Raw genomic sequence first — 17,814 nt, 5'->3', positions numbered from 1 at the left:
TTTTTTAATTTCTCTAACTTTTATAGAACTATTTATCGATACCGACATTTTATGGATATTCCCGAGACTTCGATACTTCTATCGACATCGACATTTAAAACTTCGAGTAAAACACGTGGGGTGAGGATTCGATCATTTTATCTCTTCAATTGAGCTACATTTAGGTTAGTCATTTGTTCCTTAATTCCCAAATTTAATGCAAAATGTTGCTACACAAGCATTCATTAGCATGGGTTTAGCTTAGGATGTTTTTGAAAGCTCACGTCCAAATGAGTATTTTACAAAGAGTCGACAAGGAATTCCATTAATAATTGGCCATTTTGATTATGTGGAACAACTCTTCATGAATTTAATAGATTGGTTCAAATGTTATATTTAAAAATAACAATAATAATGCTTTTTTTAATCTGTGAGTGTCCAGCCCCGCTTACCTGCATTTCGACTAATCTTACTAGACAATTACCCTGCTATCAATTAAATTCATATGATATTTAATCCTAACTCATTCCCCCTAAATTCTTTAAAATTTTAAAAGAGTGGCCATTAGTTCTGGCACAAATGGCTAAAACATATTTTAGGAGTTAAAAAAAAATGATTGGATAATTTAGGTGGGTGGCTAAATCTTGATCCCCATTTTAAAAATATCCATTAGTTTTTAATTTTGCACAAATGGCTAAATGATATTTCAAGAGTTTAAAAAATAAGGATGAGTTTCCAACTTTACCATTTTCCATATTTTTTGTCCATCTTATATTCAACCGCCTAACAAACTTTGATTTGGATTCAAATTGTTTTTCCTACATTCAAGAGATTTTAAGTTAATTATTTCAATTATTTTGTTCTACCACATTTGCCCTTACATCTGTAGAGTTCTTTGAACACATATCATCATCAGATTCAATTTTTGAATATTCTTTTGGCGATGGCTTATTTCTCTTATCTTCATCTGTAGACTCATCATTCACCATTTCATTCTCTTCATCAGAGTTTGTGTCATCCTTTTAAACAGATTATTAAAATTTGATTCGGTTATGACATAAGTCGGTCGGTTCTTTCAAAATCGACTTAAAAGTTGACCTAATTTTTGCGCCGCTTCTCATCCTCTCTCTCAACAAACCTGTTTCTTCCCCTATCTCTCACAAATCCACCACTGTCCTCTCTCTCCCAACAATTCCACCGGCAGTGACCCAACGGCACGGCTACTTCAATGGTAGCCACCGACGACTCCAATGGTTGCAGGCGAAGTACACAGCAGCGAAACCCCAGATTGAAAAATAAATCCAATCCATTCTCTCTCTCAGATGTCACGAGGAAGAAGAAAATGTTGGAAAATTTAAACAAATCCTAATTCATGATTATTCTAAAATAAAAGCCATAAAATTCCAGACCAAGGATCTAAGCATGGAAGAAAACCAAAATCTATAAACAGATTAGAATTACCTTGAACAATTAGATAGATTGACCATGATCTGCAAGAAGTTGTGTGGTTTGTGGTCTTCCTCAACTATGCAGAATATGGGCAATACATTGGGGACCATAACCATATATTTATAGGTTAATCCTAGGGTTTCCCATAATTCCGTAAGATTAATGGGCTGGTTTCTTCTCAGCAAGCCACACCACTAAATGAGAAGTCATGCACCGATAATCAAGATCACTCATATGCCCATTAAATAGCTCAAATATAATTACAGAAAAAAAAACCACGTGTCTAATTTAAGAAAACACAAACTCCCACTCAACTGACATACCATAATTTTCACATCTATATGAGCATTATGCTCGTAAAACTTTTGTGAAAGTCCTTAATGAGCGGATCCGCAATGATGGAGTTGCATTTCTTTAAACAAAAATACTCAGAATTTTCTTTATCAACTGAAACTTAAATATTCATACAAAAGCTTTTGTTGCTGTAATATGGGAAAATACATATCTTTATTAAAACAACCTAATGACAAAATTTGCAACCATATTCTTATGTTCGCTGCCACATACAAAATACTATAAACACAAACTTTAGTGGTGAAAGAGACTAAAGTGACTCTCTACCACGAGATAGTAGTATCCTTTAACCTATTAGTGAATATAGCCTCAAAGGTGGATCTAGATGGCAACTCAAAATATCAAAATCAAATAGCCTTATAATATATAATTAATATGATTTTGATGAGTGAGCATGTAACCTTTTTTGTTAAACACCTTATAACTATTTAGATCCAATTAAGATGTATAAAAAAATTTCCTTTAATTATTGATATGAATACTGCAACGGAAGCATATAAACTTTAAGCATAAATTTTTTATTTTACTTTATTATTCAAGGGACCTCTATTGACAGTGAACTTATCTCTACTAGTGATTTCAATATCCTTTAATGCATAAATCTTTATGCTAGAGCACTTGCAATACCTTTCAACATAGTTCTTTTGTGAATTATCAATGTTACTTGAGATGAATCTTACAATATCTTTTCACAATATAAAAGAGTTATGTTCATTCAAGTTTTCATCCTCTAACAAAATCTTTATTATGTTGCAGACATATTATACTAGGAAAATAAATGTACTCCCACTAAACCTGTAATTCATAATTATTATTTTTATTACCTTCCGATATTACATGTGATAATATCACCATGTAATCAATATTATGAAATCACAGATAAAAAATTCTTCATTGAGATCACAGATGAATATAAACCTTTTGAAACTTTGTGTTACTAGATCAAAAGTCTCCAAAATATACAAGATGATTGATTTCATAAATTATACAATTAAGAAACCAATCTTTATATTTATCTGACACAACTCAAAAAAAAGTTATAAGTATTGTCATTTACTTGAAAGAACTTTTCGAGAAGTCATAGAAAATATCTGTAAAATTAATGTCAACCTTAAGAATTGAAATCATAACAACAAGATGAGTCTTATATTTGTTAACATTGTCTTTTCAAAGCAATACAACAAAATGTAAAATATCTTTGTTGTTTGTTGTTTCAACACATTCTTTATGACATTCATTTTTCCTTTTTAAGAGATAAGACTTCGTTTGACGGTAGAGAATATACTCTTTTATCAAACTTAAATCTTTACAATCATATTTCTCATAAATGACATTTTTAGTGATGTTGAGATTGTTTTACTAAAATGGGGAGGATCTTTATTCTTTACTAATATGTTATAAAGAGCAAATAACTAAATTTCTCTTAAATACAACATTCTTTACTTTATCTTCCCCCAAACTCAACATCCTTAAGAAACTTTAAGATCTCATCTACATCAACTTTAGGTGGGAACTAATTTTAGAAATTACATATATTGAAAGACTAGTGTATCTAGAGTGACAAGTAAAACCCTTAAGTCCAAGTCTCGTAAAACCTTTAATTGCAACTGATTTTAGTTGATTCCTTATTTGGTACACCACTTAAACTTTTTTATAACAATCTTGAGTGCTTTCTCCAAATAGACTTAGGGTAAGGAAAAATGATTTGTCGTATTTCTTATCACACCTTTTTGGACTTTGAATCATTTTATAAGCAACATACATCCCAAGTTTGCCTGAAAATATATATTACTTATTAGCTCTATAAATCCTAAAAGGAGTTATCAAATGTCCTAGACCTTGTCTTCTCAATCCATCATATTTCATAATGATTTTTCATTCACTACGAATTGATATATGATGACTTTTAAGATATTTAGGAATAAGGACCTCTCCTATATCAAATATCGGTGCCCTTAACGAGAGTAAAATTCTTATAACTTTATGCAATGTTGTTAAACATTTAAAGAAGCCATATTGAATAGGCTATAAATTAATGTTCTAAAATACTAAAGCTCTCAATAGTACCTAATTTGACAATTCCAGTTATGTCCCCTTGATCATTCCTAATACAGACTTGAATGTCTGTTTAATCTTTAGAACCAATAAGCAATGAATAAAAATATCAAAGTCTATTCAACACATAAGATAAGTTTTCATATGCAAGCCCAGCTTGTTAAATACCAAAGTGAGAAGCCATATTTCCTTTATACTCTATGTGACGATGTATTTGGAACATATTTTTTTCTATGTGTTAAAATTTCCTAAAAAATATCAAAAGAATTTCTAAGCTTGATTCTTTTGTGGTTTAGGCGAACATATGTTCCAAATAAACCTTAGTACCAACTTTAATTTCTTTCTTTAAGAAAATAAACCATTAATGAGTACAATTTGTATTTTCTTACTTAACTCATTTTCCTAAAAAACACGCGGTCAAAAATTAGGTTATTAAAAGTTCAATATCTACCCTTATAAGTATTATAACCCACCACATACCTACTCTATAATGCCTTAAATGATATCAAATGCACAAGTAAATTCTTTGAATATTTTAAATTTTGTGCATTGGATCATTTAGTGTACTCACTATCGTTCATTTATTCTTTATTAAGAAATAGTCAACAAAAATTTAAAGTCTATTCCTTTTGTAATTTTCAAAACAATCTTTAAGGAACTTTCCTAATTATTTCCTCATAAACATAATTCCATTGAATGTTGCAAAACACTGATATAATACTTATGTAATTAAGGTTACTCCTACTTTTCAAAATCCCAATTGAACCTTAGAGGGATATTGATTTGCAAAAGTTGAAGTGTTTCCTTTCTTTATCAAAAGTTCATGCAAACTTGAATAAAAAGTATTCTTAAATTACACAATAAGGCAATTAAATAATATTTAACAATAACTAATTCAATAATAAAACATGCTTGAAATTAACCTTAAGTATTTATAAAAATACTTTATATTTAAACTCAATGAGGACAACAAGATACCTAGCACAACAATGATAACCTTCATTTGGGCTGACAATATCAACTTGCAAGTGGTACTTTCAATGTGGTGATTAAACATTGATAACCAATCCTGTCAAGTGAAAGCCTTCCTTTGGGTCGACAATCACTCACATGGCAAAACTTTATATTTTCCATGTTTATCACCATCTAACTATATGCAGACTTGTTATTTGGCCAAACTGAAGTCTTCCTTTGGGTCGACCACAGAGCGCATAAACACACAGACCCACAAACATCTGATAATTTTGAAAGATATCAATATGATAGATCAGAGGCTACTTTAGCAGCATAAATTCATCAAATTAACACCAACCAAAATAATCAGACAATTATGCAACATATGTAACTTTAATTATTATTAATTTTATCTTTATGAAAATAAAATTACCAAAATTATTTTCAAAATTAATCATAATATCTTTATATGCATAATTTAATAATGGGAAAAGTCATCTAAACAATTTATAAATCCAGGAAGAAGAATCAAAACTGAATTGCCTAAAAAGGAATTTTAATGATATTTTAACTAATCAACAACTCAACATAGACTACGGATCACTAATTGTAGCACACAATATTCAAATATCAATAATTAATTCCATAATAGTAAGTGTATTTGTTATTTGGCCAAATTGTGACCTTCCTTTGGGCCGATCACAATTCGCATAAACAACAACATACACTAAAAATTTCATAAAATATTGTTTTCTAATGAAAATAAATTTTCAGTAATTAACAACAATATTTTCTTCCACCAAAAGATTAATAGAAATTAAAAATTGTGGCAAGTATTGATAAAATAAAAATTTATTCACCGTAATAATCAACATTTAATAAACACAATATAAATGTATTCCCAAAAGAATGTTATAAAATAATTCTTAAAATTGAATTTAAAAATTAAAAGAAAGCTATTAACATCTTTAGGTTGCTATAGGATTAACGGTGCTAGGGAGGGAATCCTAGCACAATGTCCTCAAGTTTTTATGTCGCAAGCTACATAACACTGGAGTGCTATGTATTGGAGTGCCGTTTATAACTTAGCGGCATTGGGGTGCTACAAGCCGCAAATAAACTTATATATATATATATATATATATATATATATATATATATATATATATATATATATATATATACTCTTGTTTTTTAATCCAAAACATCACATTTCATAATTGATTAATAAAACGAAGAATATAGTAAACTTTATCCAATCAAGCCGCCATAAATTTGAATAAATTTCAAACTAAATTATGTAAAATTTGTTCAACAATTCATACATCCAAATAATTCTAAAGATCCAGTAATCATTCATGCAAAACCTGTTCTGATACCACTTGTTGGAAAATTTAAACAAATCCTAATTCATGATTATTCTGAAATAAAAGCCATAAAATTCCAGAACAATCAAGACCAAGGATCTAAGCATGGAAGAAAACCAAAATCTATAAAGAGATTAGAATTACCTTGAACAATTAGATAAATTGACCATGATCTGCAAGAAGTTGTGTGGTTTGTGATCTTCCTCAACTATGCAGACCAAATATGGGCAATACTCTCTTTGTTTGATGGGGAACAGGAAGTTCGAAAAGTATAGTATATTGGGGACCATAACCATATATTTATAGGTTAATCCTAGGGTTTCCCATAATCCCCTAGGATTAATGGGTTGGTTTCTACCCAGCAAGCCACACCACTAAATGGGAAGTCATGGGCCCATAATCAAGATCATTTATATGTCCATTAAATAATTCAAATATAATTTCTCTTTAATTTGTTACCCACATATGAATTAATTATTATATTAATTCCAACAGAAAAATCTCAATTTCTTCCTCCTCACCGAAATCCCACGAAGAAGAATCTCTATGATGAAATCTTTCTGCGGTAGAAAAAGTAGAAGAAGAGGTGCAGTGGATGAAGAATATTTCTTTCCCTACTTTTAATTTCTCCCTCTCCCGAACCAAGGCAAGTTCCCAATTTCCATATTTTTTTTTATCCCAATTTCTAAATGAGAGAGATTTTTTTAGTATCCAAATCCCAAATCTGTGAGAAATAAATCCAATTATTATTTGAGTACTCTAAATATTAGATCTGGATTTAAGATTTGTGAGAGAAAAATTTAATTCCAAATTGTTGAGTGCTCTAAGTTTAAGATCGGCAAAGAGAGAGAAACTCAATTCCGAGAAGAGGAGGGAGGGAGGGAAAAAAACTAAATTTGACTCGACCCAACCCGATATGAAACCGACCCGGACCGACTTGTGTTCGGGTCAGTTTGATTTTCACTAGAAACCGACCCGACCCACCATAATTACACCCCTAATATATATCATTATGCAACTCAATTATCTATCAAAATTAGAAGGTCAATAAATGTATATACCAATTGAAGAATTATGAAATTTAGAAGTGTAATACATGTATATATCACTATGGAATTGAATTACTAAAATTAGAAGGTCAATACAATATATACCACAATGCAACTCAAATATCAAACTTAAGAGGTCAGTACAAATATATCACAATGCAACTCAATTATGAAAATTAGGAGGTTAATAAATGTATATATCACAATGCAACTCAATTGTCAATAAATGTAGAGGTCAATAAATGTAGAGGTCAATACACGTATACACCAATACTATTGAAGCATACTAACAGGTTATTCCTCCCTACCTATATACTCTTTTCTTTTCCCTGAAACATACAAATACAGTTTTTTTTAGATATGAATACAATTAGATTAATAGTTTTAATTTGTAAATATTACTGTTCAACACAAAGATCATTTACCATGTTTTCTCTTACCTCCCACCAAGTCTCCCCTGTCCCTCTTTTTGCCAGTGTCATTCAATTTTTTTTTCTTTTCTGAACATCCTCACATTCCGCAGTATTCATGGTAGCCTCCCTTGGAAGGTTCTTGATGATTCAGTCTTTATATTTAAAGATAATTATTTGGATTTTAATCTATTTGAATATAGAAAGTAGATGGACTTACGCATATATACTTATTAGATTTAATTTTAAATGACACATTCATGTGGTCGGTCCCACGACTATTTTTTATTATAAAATTCTCCCTAAATTATGTGAAGGCAAAAAACTAAGTTTTATTTTTAAATTCTCTCTAAATTATGGGAAGACAAAAAATAAGCTTTTAAACTTTTCCTTTCTTCGTTTTCCATAGTTCAAAGTCGCAAAACCAGAACAAAGATACTGTTGGACTTACCTCCCTCAAAAAGTTGTTGAAGAGGCAGCTGGATGATTGTGGACTACCGGTCGATGTTGACGATGGCAGATCGGGGGGGCGAGTCACACTAGATTGGGTTGGGTGAAGTTGGACGTGGGGCAGATTTCGACGGTAACAACGTGCAAACTAGATTTGGGGGGCGAGTCACAAATCGATAGCTTGAGTGCCAAATGGAACTGGGAGAAACTGATGAAATGGGACGACAATGATCGGTATGGGACGAAGGCAACTGACTGGAACATGATATACGCAATGAGGACTGACCAACGGCCCGAGTGGGGCCGTGGAAGACTGTAGGTGGAGATGAAAGTTGGAGGAGAGATGGAGATGTGGGGCAAAAAGGAGGGAGCTGCTACGATACAAACCCTAAATTCATCTCCTTCAAACACAAGGTTAGGATCATAAGTTTTCATAAATTTCCCTAGATTTATTCATATTTACCCCTTCCTATTTAGAAATTTTAGATTTTAAATCTATAAATTTCAAAATCTACCCTAACAAATTTTTAATAATTTTAAAATCTATGTTCAAACTTTGCTTTTAAAATATAGAGTATCAATTTTAAGTGGTTTAAATTTGATTTTTCATTATTTTATTGTTTTATTAGATACAGTTGAGTCCCTACTATTAAGGTTTTTTGCTATTATTTTAGTAAATAAATTCCTAAAATAAGCATGTATACCTAATTTGTCATAAAGGTATATTGGTCTAAAATATTTATCCAGAATTTTAAGAAATGCCACTTGGCCATTTATGGAATATCTGATATGTTTGGTCATTTTTTAAAACTTGTTATTTATTTTAGTCATTCCTGCCGTTGTCCCTTTTTCAACTTTACCCTTTTGACCATGTTTTTTTGGGTCATTTCTCATATTCAACCACCTAACAAACTTTATTTGAAACAAGTTCCTTTTCCTACATTCACGGGATTTTTTAATGTGTACAACGATTTACTGAAAAATATGTTGGTACGTAGGACGATCTTGAAATTAAGTTTGTTCAGTAGTAAAATAATACATGTATTAATGTATGTTGATCTCGCCGGTCAATACATGTATATATCAAAATGCAACTCAATTATCAAAATTAGAAGATCAATATATGTATATATCACAATGTACAACTAAATTATCAAAATTAGAAGGTCAAGACATGTATATAACAATTGAAGAATTATCAAAATAAGAAGATCAATACATGTATATATCACAATGCACAACTCAATTATCAAAATTAGAAGGTTAATATATGTATAGTAATTAAAGTATTATCAAAATAAGGTCAATACATGTATATATCACTATACAACTCAATTATCATAATTAGAAGGTCAACGCATGTACATACCAATAATAATGAAGCATATTGATTACCTCACTAATAACAAGTTCTTCCTCCACTACCTTCAGACCATTTCCTTTTCCCTTAAATATAAAAGTACAATTAGCTTAGTGGTTCTAATTTATAAATATTACTGTTCAACACAAAGACTCCTTAAGTTATTACCTTTTTGGTAGGTTCACGACTTACCTCTTTCTCCTTACTTGAACACAAATTTCTTTTGAGGTCAACTTTAGCCTGTTCTCCCTCACCTCCCATTAAGTCTCCCCCGCCCTTTTTTGGCCAGTGTCATTCAATTTATTATTTTTCCTTTTCTGAATATCCTTACATTACCAGTATTCATGGCAGCCTTCCCTTGGGTTCTTGATTATTCAGTCTGTATATATAAAGATAACACATATTTGTAAAAACGAACAAGACACTTTATATATAAACTATTGAAGCTATACCTCTTCTTCGCTTTCTAAACTATACCAGTAGCTTTTAATCTTCCACTTGATCGTCGAGATGTTACTCTTCTAACCTTGACCATATCTACTAATTTTATTTAGATTTTAATTTATTTAAATATAGAAAGTAGTTGGACTTAACTAGATATACTCCTTATATTTGATTCTAAACGACACATTCATGTGGTCGGTCTCACATCTATTTTTTATTTTTAAAATATCCTAAAATACGTGAAGGCAAACAAACAAGTTTTTAAACTCGTTTTCAATCATTCAAAGTCCAAAAATCAAGACAAAAAGGCTGTTGAACTTACCTTCCTTGAACAACCGTTGAAGAGGCGACTGGAACGACAGACGAAGACTGTCGAACGATAGTGGATGGTTACTGTCGGTTGACGATTGGCGTGGTGGGTCAAGGCGGTGAGTGCCAAATTGGAGCGTTAGACGGCGGGTTGGGTCAAGATAGGAGGACTTACGGATCTAAGTGACATGCAATGGATCTTGATCGGGGTTGGCGGATCGATGTGACTAACAGCGGTCGTTCTATCAAATAAGTCCCAAAAATTTGATTTCAAAACATAGTGTATCAATTTTAAATTAGATTTAAGTTGTTTAAATTTAATTTTTCATTATTTGATTGTTTTATTAGATATAGTTGATGCCTTAGAATTAAGGCTCATTGTTTTTGTTATTCGTTATATCAAATAAGTCCCTAAAATTAAGCATATATACCTAATTTGTTATAGGGGTATATTGATCTAAAATATTTATTCAGGATTAAGAAAAAATGCCACTTAGCCATTTATGCAATATCTGATATTGCCATTTTTTAAAACGCGTTATTTATTTTGGTTATTCTTGTTGTCGTCCCTAATAACAATGCCTTGTAGGACTATATACGAGTTGGGTTTGGGTTGGACCAATTTAAAGATGTTTTATGGATCAAACTGAATTTTCAAGCGGGTAAATTCACTAATCCAAATGACTCGATTGGAATAGACAACCCAACCCTTACATATTTGGGTTTATGTTCGACAACAACAAACTTTTGGAGAAAAATAGTACATCCTATTGTCAGTAACTTCTTTGATTTATTAAGGGTTAAGTAGATAGATAAACTCTTTAAAAAATATAATTACATCATGTGTATCTAAAGATAGCCTCATCCTATTTAGGATGAAGCCGACCACAGTATGGAGTTAATATAGAATATATTTTGGGTATCTGTAGTATATACTTTCAAGGTATATATTATAGGTTAAAATACTATTTTGGTTAATTTATTTTGAGCTATAGTTCATTTTGGTTTTTGTACTTTCAAAATGTTCATATTGGTCCATTTACTTTCAACTTTAGTTCCTTTAAGTCCTTATGTTGTCAAAATATTCACTTGGGTCCTTATACTTTTAAAATGTGACCATTTTGGTCCTTTACTTTTATTTTTAATATTGTTTTTTCTATCACAATTTTAGCACAACACTTTCACCCAATATATTTATTGAAATATAACCATAATTTTATATTAAAGAATTTCTAACATATAGAATTTGTTTTAAAATTTTTTAAATAGAGACAAAAATGGTCACTTTTTAAAAGTACATAGAAAACAAACATTTTGAAAATATGAGAACTAACATGAATCAAAATTGAAAGTACAGGGACAAAAAATGAATATAAAGATCAAAATAAAGTTCAAAGTATAAAGATCAAAATAGAATTTTAACCTATATTATATAATCTAATATTTTAGAATGTAGCAATAAAAGGTATACATTATATAACAGATTGAGTGGGTATGATAATGTAACAATAAAATGTATATATTATATAAGAAATTAGGCGGGTATATTATTATCATAGTGTAGGTTAGATTCAAAAGTATATATTACATAATTTAGTAGTTTAATATAGTTCGACGAGAAATTCAATAAGAGAAAAAAACTCGAATTTATGAACTTGTATTTGTATTTATGTATGTGAGTGTTACAATCTCTAATGTATAATCATCTGATTAATTCTCTCAAATGTAAACTTTAATTCAAGGGCTTGTGAGTTTGTTCTCGAATCAATGGTTGATGCCTTCAGCTTCTTGCTTGATGAATGATCTTTGAAGTGTTCGGCTTTAAGCTTAATTGAAGACTTTGACTTGTTGATGAAGTTCTTTAGCTTGTAGCTTGATGAAGACTTGTGAATTCTTCGGCTTTGCGTTCGTGAAGTTATTCGGCTTTGCAGCTTGTGAAGTGCTTCGGCTTTGAAGTTCTTCGGCTTGTAGCTTGTGAAGTGCTTCGGCTTTGCAGCTTGTTGAAATTCTTCGGCTTGTAGCTTGTGAAGTGCTTCGACTTTGCAGCTTGTTGAAGTTCTTCGGTCAATTTGATGAAGACTTTACAGTTTGATGGAGTCTTCAAGTATTGTTGCTTGGGGAGAGAAGATCCAATGTTCTTGAAGTCTCGTACTCTTCAAGTCTCGATGCTTCGCTTGACTCTGAATCCAATTCTTCTAGCTTCTTCTTCTTTCTTCTTTCTTCTTCTGAATTCCCCTTTCTTCTGGCTCTTCTTCTTTCTTCTTTCTTCTTTCTTCTTGCTCCCACTCTTAAATGAGGGGTGACCCCTCTATTTATAGAGTCTTGGTGGGTCTTTTATGGGTCATGGGCTTAATGGGCAATGGGCTTGAGCCCAGTCTCTTCATGGGTTTTGATCTAATTAGTTGATTTCCTCGAACCACCATAAGAGAGACATGTTGCACAATTTGATTTTTTGATTTAAAAATTAATTTAGGACACGTGTAAATTTGTGATTGGTCCTAAATATAATTTTAATTTTGTGACGTGGCATTTAATGATTAGTCGAAATTTCTCCGTCAACAAATGCCCCATTTTTGAGATTTATGCACGTATGTATGTGTGTGGATCTCGAAAAAGTAATGTGCGACATTTGACCAAAATATAAAGTGTGGTTTATAATTGTAATCTGATGTACCTATTAATTTTGACAAGGGTTTATGATTTGTTTTGCCCAAATAATCAAAATATAAAATTTGACCTTGATTTTTATGCCAAATAACCAAAATAATAATTTAGCCAAACTGTATTATATATTTTTTTCTCTCTTTGTTTTATATATATCTTTTTAATGCCGACCACTTTTTTTTTTCTCAAGTTTACACTTGCCAACAATATATATATATATATATATATTTACTAAACACAACTTCTTTTCTTTCTTTTTTCTTTCTTGTAGCGCTCAACTATCTTAAGCAGCAGTGGATCTTCTTTTGCTTTACAGTGATTTCATTGCTGAGTAGGTTAATGCCTCTTCCGCTGGTTGAGGTGTTCCTAGGTCAGCGGTGGTCACCTTCCCTACAGTGATTTCATTGCTGAATAGGTTAATGCATCTTCCGCTAGTTGAGGTGTTCATAGGTCAGCAGTGGGCACCTTTCTTGTAGTGATTTTATTGCTGAGTAGGTTAATGCCTCTTCCACTGGTTGAGGTGTTCCTAGGTCAGCAGTGGTCATATTCCTTGTAGTGATTTCATTGCTGGGTAGGTTAATACCTCTTCCGCTGGTTAAGGTGTTCCTAGGTCAGCAGTGATCACCTTCCTTGCAGTGATTTCATTGCTCAGTAGGTTAATGCCTCTTCTGCTGGTTGAGGTACTCCTAAGTCAACGGTGGTCACTTTCCCTGTAGTGATTTCATTGCTGAGTAGGTTAACGCCTCTTCCGCTGGTTGAGGTGTTCCTAGGTTAGCGGTGGTCACCTTCCCTGCAGTGATTTCATTGTTGAGTAGGTTAGCGCTTCTTCCGCTGGTTGAAGTGTTCCTAGGAAAAAATGGTCACCTTCCTTGCAATGATTTCATTACTGAGTAGGTTAATGCCTCTTTCGCTGGTTGAAGCGTTCCTAGGTCAGCATGGTCACCTCTCTTGCCAACGATTGAGCAGGTGCATCGTCTTCGCCAAGGATCGAATGGGTGCAACTTGTTTGCCAATGATCGAGGGGGTTCAACTTGTTTGCCAACGATCGAGGGGGTGCAACGTCTTCGCCAATGATCTAGCGGGTGCAGCGCCAAAGATCAAACGGTGCAACTTCTTTGCCAATGATCAAGGGGGTGCAACTACTTCGCTAATGATCGAGTGAGTGCAGCTTCTTCGCCAACGATCAAGCGAGTGCCCCTTCTTCGCCAAAGATCGAGGGGGTGCAACGTCTTCGCCGACGATCCAGCGGGTGCAGCGCCAACGATCAAACAGGTGCAACTTATTTGCCAATGATCGAGCGGGTGCAACTTCTTCGCCAATGATCGAGTAGGTGCAGCTTCTTCACCAACGATCGAGCGAGTGCGACTTCTTCACTAACGATCGAGGGGTGCAACGTCTTCGCCAACGATCCAACAGGTGTAGCGCCAATGATCAAACGGGTGCAACTTCTTTGCCAATGATCAAGCGGGTGCAACTTCTTCGCCAATGATCGAGTGAGTGCAGCTTCTTCGTCAACGATCGAATGAGTGCGACTTCTTCGCCAACGATCGAGGGGGTGCAACGTCTTCGCCAACGATCGAGGCGGTGCAACATCTTCACCAATGATCGAGTGAAGACTCTGTTTGGGGGATGATGCCATCATAAGGAGCAAAACCTAATTTGATGGTTTATGCCCCGGTGACCATCCTTCATTATGCTGCAGAGCTATTCTTCAATAGGGTTGAGCACCGTATCATCATCCTTGGGAAGGTTGTACATATGCATCTTGCAGCGTCATTGTGGTGTCGCCATATTTTTTTTAAAGACCATTTTTCTTTACCTGGATTTCTTTTAACTTGATCTTTTTTTAACTTGGATTTTTTTTTTGAACTTGATTTTTTTTTTTGAACTTGGATTTTATTATTATTATTTTTTTGAACTTGGACTGAACTTAAAGTTTTAATTTAAGCTGCCTACATACCCTCTAACAAAAGGATCAAGTCATAACGTAGTTCACTTGCAATTTTTTTTTTTGGCCATTCACCTTTTAAACTCATGTGGGGTAAGAGTATCATGCAGTTTAGGCTCTTGCGATAAGGAGCATTACATTTCAAATGTCATGATTTTGACCATATCCTTCATTTGTAGGATTGGTTGAAATGACAGGACTTTGCTTCACCTTCAAACAACTTTTCGTACTTATGACAAGAGATAATTTTCTCTTCATACGTGAAGGAACAAGGCTGTGAATCTTTTTGCCATAAAACTTTTTCGTCTCCAATATCTTCATCTTTCCTTTGTTTCGATCATTTGCTCCCACTTTAAGACGATCCAAAGTATATGTTGAAGCTTGATTTTTTCTTGATGTGGAGACACTTAATCTTTGGAAGACTGAAAGTCGAGTCAAACATTGATTTTCTTCTTTCATCATGGCCATAATCATTCTTTGGAAGACTGAAGCTCGAGTAGCTGAAGGCTTGATGCGATCAAAGACAGAAGTTTTTGTTTGATTTCTTTTCAATCGTCGACCTCTTCCACATTTATGTAATGTGTACTTGCAAATTCTTCCACATTTTGACCATGAAATGACTTTAAGCATGTTTGATTGCATGTGTTTGTCGCTACTCCAATATGATTTGCTTGAGCTAATTCATCAATGTCCAACTCAATTTTTCTTTCTTGAGCTAACTTTAGAATTAAGACGAAGCATTTCTCCACTGGATGGCCAATAACTCTATGATATTTGCAGTAGTTGAGATCATTTACTTTTCCCATCTCTTCTGGTCGTTTGCATTCAGGGAGTTCGATCAATTGCATTTTTAGTAGTTGTTCTAACATGTCAGATATGTCAGAATTAGGATAATCTTTTTCTTGTCTATCCTTTAGAGTTAGACGACGACTTTCATTTTCTTGTCGGTTTTCGACCTTCTTATCCTTTCTTTTTGAAGAAGACTTGAGAGAAGTTGTGTTGATAACCATTGATTCTTCAAGAGTCGTCTCAGCATTCTTGTTTATTCTCTTTAAGTTATGGACTAAAAGATCTTTATCTTCTCGATTAGCAATGCTTAGCTAAATGTCGTGGGTGCGGATTGCTAATTCTTCAAACGTGCGGGGTTTTATTCCTTGAAGGATGTAGAGAAGTCCCCAATGCATACCTTGAATACACAACTCGATAGCAGATAATTCCATTAGTCGATCTTTGCAGTCGAGACTCAAAGCTCCCCACCTGTTGATGTAATCAACAACAGATTCATCTTTTTGTTGCTTAGTGTTGGTGAGTTCCATCATGCTTACGGTTCACCCTATGTTGTAGAAGCGATTTAAGAACTCTCTTTCCAATTGCTCCCAACCGTTGATGGATTCAGGCTCCAGATCTGTGTACCAGTCAAAATCATTGCCTTTTAGTGTTCGGACGAATTGTTTGACGAGCAGATCTCCTCGAGTGCCAGTATTTTCACATATCTCAACGAAATGAGCAATATGTTGCTTAGGATTGCCCTTTCCATCAAACTATTGGAACTTTGGAGGCTGATATCCCATAGGCATTATCAAGTTGTCGATCCTCTGTTGGATCGGTATGGCAACCCTAGAGGGGGGGTGAATAGGGTTTAATTAACAAAATATAAACTTTTTAATAAATGGGCCCAATTTAAACAAAAATAATACACTTTTTGAGATATGCAATTTTAATAAAGTAAGATAAAATGAATTCTAAGGCAAACAAGAGAAATTTAAAGCAAACAATCAAATTCTAAGATTAATTGCAAAAATAAATAAGAGAGAAGGTTAGAGAAATTTGACACCGGGAATTTTTATAGTGGTTCGGCACAACTGTCCTACTCCACTTCCCAAGCACCTCTTGGGTTGTAAATTGAAATTCTGACTCTTTCCACGGTAGGAGTCAAACCGGTACACTGCTCTTCACAAGAGCAAAGACGATCCTCTCCACGGTGAGGATCACACCGTTACAATGAGTTGAAGATTTTGAAACACACACTTACAAACTATCAAATAGAGTAAATATACAAATTTGAGCTCACAAAAATTTCAATCCTCACAACAATAAATTTCTCTCACAAATAAGATGGAAAGAAAAAATTGAGAACTTGGAGAGATTAGCAAATGAGAATTTTGAAGTTATGGAGGATTGAGAATAAGACAATTGTTATATAATTTTGAATGAGAAGTTTAGTTTAAATAGAGGGAAGAAAATGGTAAAAAAAATCAAGTTTAATTTTAAACCATTAGATCTTAATCATTAAGAATGAAGGGTTGAGATAATTTTGGAAAAAATAAATTAAGAATAATATATATATAATAATGATAATAAAAAAAAAAAATATATATATATATATATATATATAAAGTGATGTGACAAGTTATTTTAATTATATATATATATATATATATATGTGAGAAAACGGTAACTTTTCAAATTTTTTTTTAAACTGACAGCATTTAATGTGAAATGACCTTTTTTTTTAACAAAGTTACGAACGGTAACTTTTGACTTTTTTTTTTTTAATCTTTTTCTTTTCTTTTTCAATATATATATATATATATATATACTTTAAAAAGAAGCTTGTAACTTGTCAGCTTACGAACTGTCCACGTCATCTTCTCAGGTATTTTTCCTTCCAATTTGTTTCGATCGTAAGTTCTCCGTTTGAGCTCCCGATTTGAATGATCTAACAGTCGTTGGAATCGTTGTAACGAGCCCTACACTGTGGACACTTTAAAATACAAAAAATGTCAATAAATAAAATTAAGTTTGTTATCATCAAAACATTAATTAATTAATTAATTAAAATTAATTAATTTGAGATTAAGGCCAAAAAGCCAACATCCTCTTGGTGTACGGTTTGGAGTACGCGAGGGAGCTTTGAGAAGATCCGCCATACTGAGCTCTAATCGAATTTGTGATCATATCTTGGAGCTGCCAGACAGATAGTGAAGCAATTGAAACAGAGTGTTCCAGTTGTTCTTCTTGC

Source organism: Momordica charantia (assembly GCF_013281855.1).
Source record: "Momordica charantia cultivar OHB3-1 chromosome 6 unlocalized genomic scaffold, Mcharantia_2.0 BLBB01000006.1, whole genome shotgun sequence".
NCBI classification, from domain to species: domain Eukaryota; kingdom Viridiplantae; phylum Streptophyta; class Magnoliopsida; order Cucurbitales; family Cucurbitaceae; genus Momordica; species Momordica charantia.
This window is presented reverse-complemented; position numbering follows the sequence as displayed.